The sequence below is a fragment of the Dermacentor albipictus genome, chromosome 5 (assembly GCF_038994185.2).
Source record: "Dermacentor albipictus isolate Rhodes 1998 colony chromosome 5, USDA_Dalb.pri_finalv2, whole genome shotgun sequence".
Taxonomy (NCBI): domain Eukaryota; kingdom Metazoa; phylum Arthropoda; class Arachnida; order Ixodida; family Ixodidae; genus Dermacentor; species Dermacentor albipictus.
In genome coordinates, this window is record NC_091825.1 from 55808614 (window position 1) to 55815400 (window position 6787).

Consider the following 6787-nt stretch of genomic DNA (forward strand, 5'->3'; position numbering starts at 1 on the left):
GCCTCGATAACCTCCGCCCAATTTCGCTCACATCGTGCGTTGGGAAGGTTGCTGAGCACGCAATCCTAATCAGGCTTTCACGCTACCTGGAGGACCACGACATTTATCCACACAACATGATCGGCTTCAGGGTCGGATTCTCGACGCAGGACGCGATGAAGCTCATTAAGCATCACATTATTGACTGAAATACGCGGGACAACAGAGTCATACTAGGTCTAGATCTGGAAAAGGCATTTGATAACATTCTTCACTCATGCGTTTTAAACACAATCTCGAGCCTTAACCTGGGGAAGCACTTTCATTCCTACACAAGATCTTTCCTGTCAGACAGAGAAGCCACCCTTAAGATCGGGGACCTGGCTTCAGACATGATCAAGCTGGGGTCTAAGGGGAGGCCACAAGGGGCAGCCATATCCCCAACCCTCTTTAACCTCGTTATGATTGGTCTGTCCAGGACACTCTCTGCTATCGACGGTATCAGTCATACCATATACGCAGATGACGTAACCATCTGGTGTACGGGAGGTAGCGACCGATAGGTAGAGACAGCCCTGCAAGAGGCGATTGGTGCTACCGAGAGATACCTTGAGTCCACGGGCCTTCGGTGCTCACCGCGCAAGTCGGAAGTGCTACTTTATCGACCCAAGCGCAGAGGCCCGAAACCAAAGGGATGGAAGCCACTCGTCGAATGCGACATAAAACTGTGCACAAACGACGCAGGCTATATTCCGAGGGTGGATGCTATCTGGATTCTCGGCATGATGGTAGAGTCGAGTGGTTCAAACAACCAGACAGTGCTGCGATTCATTAAGAGGACGGACAATGCCATAAGACTAATCAGAAGAGTGGCCAACCGGCAGCAAGGCTTCGGAGTAGATAACCTCGTGAAATTGGTGCATGCGTTCGTAATGTGTCATTTCAATTACTTCGCGGCCATGCACAACTGGCAAAGATCGGAGCGGGATAAGCTAAACGCATTATTGAGGAAGGTAATGAAGAGAGCTCTCGGCCTCCCCATATGCACTCACACGGAACGCTTACTTCGACTTGGCGTGCATAACACGCTAGAGGAAATAGCGGAAGCATAGGGGAGGGTCCAGTTCGTGAGGCTATCTACCACACAAGCTGGAAGACACGCCTTACAGGAGCTGGGCGTTCCCCCCACAATAATCAAAACAAAGCTCTGCAGCATCCCCCGAGAGCGGCGGGACCGCATCACTGTCGCCCCGATCCCACGAAACGTCCATCCAGAACACAACGTGGGAAGACGTCGGGCGCGCGCGAAGGCTCTCCTGGAAAAGGCTCGTAAAGGGCTTCACAGAAAAGTTTCGTAGAAGCAGTGCGCTACGCCGACGGGCAGGCCTTCGCTGTAATTAGCGTAGATCATGAAAGGCAAATAACGAACGCAATATAGATTCGGACGACGTCCTCTGAGATCGCAGAGCAGGCTGCAATAGCGATGGCCTTATTGGATGACAAGAGAACATCAATCCACAGCGACTCGATATCAGCTGTTAGGGTATTTGCCAAAGGAACCATATACGAGCTGGCCCTATGGATATTAGAAAGCAGCGAGATTAAGCCACACACATTGATCTGGTTTCCAGCCCACATGGGACAGATCGAGCGTGCCCCGCCCAACCTCAATGAGTGGGCACACGGAGCTGCGCGAGGGATCATCAACCGCGTAGCCATCGGACACCGTGACGCCAGGGTTACTGACAATCAGGACTCTCCTTCCTCGTACACCGAAATTACTAAGCACTTTTACTTGGCTCGAAGGATCTACCCCTTCCCACATTGCAAACTCAATAGACCTCAGGCTTTGACACTAAGGCTTTTACTGAAGGGGGCATACCCAAACCCCCTACTTCTTCACAAGATATACCACGAAATTCAGACAACAAGTGCATGTGCACTATGCAATGACTTAGCGAACTTACCTCACATGATCTGGCGATGTCCCGCGTTACGCGGCGATGAAAGCAACACTTCTTCATGCTGGGATGCGGTCCTACACAGCCCCAATCTCGAAGAACAATTATGAGCTGTCCAACGTGCCCTCGACGTGGCGGAGAGGCTCGGCCTCTCTGTCCCGACGTGGGAGTGGCCCGCTGCGCGCTAGTGCGCGCCCTAAAGGACCCTAATAACGTTTTTCATCCATCCATCCATCCCTATGTATCGGTGAGATGTCATGCTTTTCGCGTTACGCAGACTATTTTACGCAGACAATTACGAGGGTACTCGCCCAAGAATTCTGACGCATTAAAAATTTTTTTTTCAGTTTTTTCTAATCACTTGTAAGGCTACCAATCATCTACAGTTACATTATTATAACGGCTAAATGTCTTCATTTCGCAAATTATGTATTTTTGTGCAGATACCAGGCATTACACTTTCCGCGTGACATGGAGCTTTGCTGGGGTAGTCACCAAAGAATGCTTAGTCTTTAACGGTTCTGTGAGACACCAAATTATTTGAGAGAGCCTTCTTGATTATAGCATGTTTTCCATTCATCAAGGGTCTGTTTAGTGAGCTGAAGTTTGTTTTTCCTGAAAGTCGATTCACGTTGCCATTTGAATGTCAGCGCTTGTCGAATAGTTCGAAGCCCGTCATCATAGATATCTTGATTTTCTGAACAACTTGGTGTTTTGTTTGGAAGCCCACTCATTGAGTGGGCTTCCAACAAAGCCACATTGCCACAAACAAACAAAGCCACATTGAACAAACACATCCAACAAAGCCACATTGAAAGCCACATTGAGGTCCAGAGGACCTCAATGTGGCTTTCAATCCAGCACAAACGGATGGATTTAGCTTTACGCATGCATGATAGAAGATTTAGAATATCACCTTTGAGTGGTTCCTGCTCATATATTATGCGAAGGGCTTACATTGCTCTCAGGGAATGTTTAAACTACTGTCGCTTTGTGATGGCATCGTAATCAGTCTGTTCCCCCTTTTATTTTACGACTGGACTTCCCAAAAATATTCATGTCTTCGAACTGTCGCTGTAAAATTCATCGGTGTAAGCATTGTATGTTTATTGTACTGTAGCGAAGTGATGCAACTGTTAACATTTGGACAGGCTCAGCAGGTAGAGCACGATGAAGGTGGATGAGCTCCGGCAGGAGCCAGTGTAGATGGGCAGGCACGACGACGACGAAAGATATTCGAAAACCTAGGTGCATTAACTTCATAATAATTTATTTACACTCCACACATGTTACATACGAAACGATGCCGTATCGGTCGTCGGCAGCCTGCCTGACTGACCTAGCGTCCCATTGTGAAGTGGCGCTGTCGAGTGGTGTCTCCTCGCTCTCCCCAAAACACTCGGGCTCCTTCCTTAAGTTGGTCTTTACAGCATCCAGGGGACACGCACAACGTTGTGAGACGCAGGCTTCTCCACCAATCGCCTACTCACAAAAATCAGGCAAGCCGACACGGTCCAATAGAGGCCACAGTTTTGGCGACTAGACATGGTCTCGAAAACACCGCGCAGGCAACAAAACTAACCATCACTAATGAATCGCTCCCCTTGATTAACAGTACAGCCGAGTGTGAAATGACCTCGCGAAACGTGCCCACAGTCGTGCACACGCATTTCGGGATCCCTCAATGTGACTTCCATCTCATTTATTCACGGAAACACAAAGCAATACACAGCCAGGACCAGACTGCGCGCGAAGTGACGGTAGAATATCATATAAGAAAGACCAAGACTGTGTTAGTGACACCTCCATTAGGGTGCTTCAATCGCAGTTTTTGATAAGTGGTTGTCTCGCTAGACCCATGAGTGGTCTTTCTGCTCCGTTCTGCGCATGTCATATTTGTCTATACATTGCCACGTGTTGCAGTGAATAACTCAGTTGAAAGTTGCCGCCAGTGTCCTCATCTCGTGTTCACTTCCCCTGTCTTTGTCTTTATTAGCGGTCAATATGATATGCGGTAAACACCAACTAGGCCAAACCCAAGCGCCTCCGGACTGCTGGATACGGACCCTTTTCCTGGCATCACTCAAGTTCCCCGACCACATCTAGTCACCGTCGTATTGCAATTATGGTGCGCCGGGGAGCGTCTACCACGTTACCGGACCCGTCGATAGGTTGGCGACCCCAACCTCATGCGCTGCATGTCGAGCTATTGTCCCCCCCTATTTCACTCTTCCCGAAAGTGCAACGGAAGGCTGGCACGGCTCCAGGTAATTGATCTTGGTCCCGAGCAAAGCTGTTTTGTGGCCCTGGAAGGTCGTTCGAGAACAACCAGTCACCTCCAGCTGAGTGTGTCGAGGCGAGGAGGCGACGCCGGAGGCAAGTCAATCCTCAGACAATGCAGCCCTTGGAGCGTCCTTATTGGCCGAATGTGAGGGCACTTGCACGGGCGCATACAATTGGAGGAAAATAACGACACCTGAGCTGGCTCGACGATTGGCCGAAATTGACGTGACCCCGAGAGACCCAAGGGGTTAAGAGCGAGAGACAGGGAGAAGAGTTTTTTTTTTCGTTCTTCTTGCCACGGGCCGCAGCGTCCGATTTACTGCCAGCCGTCGATGTCTTTATGACTATTCAATACTTTGCGTTATTACTGCAAGTAATGTAAATAAACGTTCAGTTCTCAAAATCTTCCTCAACGTCGGCCAACTCCCGCACTCAACGCCAAGATCTAATAGGACCCTCAAGGTTGGCTGCATGCAGAACGATGCACGGACGGTGCGCACACAAAGTGACTGTCAGGTAAGACTGCGTCGGCCGGGCGCGAACACATGCCAGAGGTGCCATCGCAGCCGTTTCCGTGCAAAGGCTCCAGTCGCCAGCGCCGGTCGTTTTCGTGTTTCCACGTATCGGACACTGCTCTCTGCAAGGCTCCGCGGCATCGAGGCTTTCTTTAGTTCTTCCGGCGTTACTTGGGGGATTTCGAATTCCTCTAGACTATTCTCTCTTCCATTATCGTCGTGGGTGCCACTGGTACTGTATGAATATCTAGAGAACTCCTCAGCCACTTGAACTATCTCATCCTTATTAGTAATGATATTGCCGGCTTTGCCTCTTAACGGATACATCTGATTCTTGCCTATTCCTAGTTTCTTCTTCACAGAGTTTAGGCTTCCTCCGTTCCTGAGAGCATCAATTCTATCCATACTACACACTTCCTTATGTCAGCTGTCTTACGCTTGTTGATTAACTTCGAAAGTTTTGACAGTTCTATTCTAGCTGTAGGGTTAGAGGCTTTTATACATTGGCGTTTCTTGATCAGAACTTTCGTCCCCTGCGATAACATACTGGTATCCTGTCTAACGGAGTTACCACCAACTTCTATTGCACACCCCAATGATGCCCACAAGATCCTTCCTGAGTTAAAGCCAAATACGTGTTCTGTAGCTTGATCTGGAATTCTTCTATTTTCTCTGTTACCGCTAACTCATTGATCGCCTTCTTATGTACCAGTTTCTTGCGTTGCCTCCTCAAGTGTAAGCTAATTCTAAGCCTCAAGTCTAAGCTAAGCAGCGCACCTTGCCGAGCACGTCCACATCTTGTATGATGCCAGGGTTGCTGTAGAGTTTAAGGTCTATTTCAATTCTAGCCTCGCCGTTCGGGCACCTCCGCGTCCACTGTTGGCTATCCCGCTTGCGGAAAAAGGTATTCATTATCCGTATATGATTCTGTTCTGCAAAGTATATAATAATTCTCCCTTGCTATTTCTAGAGCCTGCGCCATATTCTCCGACTGACTTGTCTCCAGCCTGCTTTTTGCCTACCCTGGCATTGAAGTCGCCCATGAGTATAGTGTGTTTTGTTTCGACTTTACCCATCGCCGATTCCACGTCTTTATAGAATCTTTCGACTTGCTGATCATCATATCTGGATATAGACCTGTACGACCGTCAATCTGCCAGGTTCGGATTCCAATGGCGGCCTGTTCGCACCCAAGTATTCTTAGCTCCCTCTGCGGCGTCACAGGTCTGACCACCGCCATGGTCAGTTGCTTCGCAGCCGCTGGGGACTGAAGGCCGGGGCTTGGTTGTTGTGTTCATATAGGAGGTTGAGGCCAAGTACTGCACCAGAGTGGTCAATCCCGCTCTGGTTAGGGAGTGGGTCACCGGTTCTGGTCAACGGGATCAGGCCGCACTCCAGGCCTGTTTTATGCAATTGTGTGAACATGCGGATTTTTGTTAATCCGGTGGAAAATTGCGTGGCACCGGGATTCGAACCACGGTCCTCTTGCACGCGAGGCGGATACTGTACCTCTACGCCACCGCTGCACTATGCTTGGAAAGCGCTTATTCGATGCCTCCTTTAAGCTATTGACGTCCATTTTGCCGCAGCACCTGCGATATTTGCAATTTAGCAGTTGCGAATACATGCTCGTGATCTACGGCAGTACAAACAGAGACACGCGCAAACGAATATAAGTGCAAATGTAGAAGAAATAAATGGTCGCAAGCTTCGGCCTTTTTTACTTGATGAAGATCTGTATGTGAACTTTGCAATTGCTCTCACTACGTTATTTTTCTTTCCTTATTGTTCGCATGATACAGCAAACCTCATCACTTTTCTCTCTTCCTTTCGCGCGACAATTTTTTTTTTGGGGGGGGGGGAGGCGAGTTTCACTAGAAATTCAGTGCAAGGCATGTCAGTAGATTCAGTCTAAGGCAATTTCGTATGTCTCAAATTCCTCAAAACACGATTGAATTATCCGCGGTAGACGGGTTTCTATACGGTAAACGGTATACATTTCTCAGTGGTTCTAACATCATTTTACCACTGTTCAGGCACCGACAAATT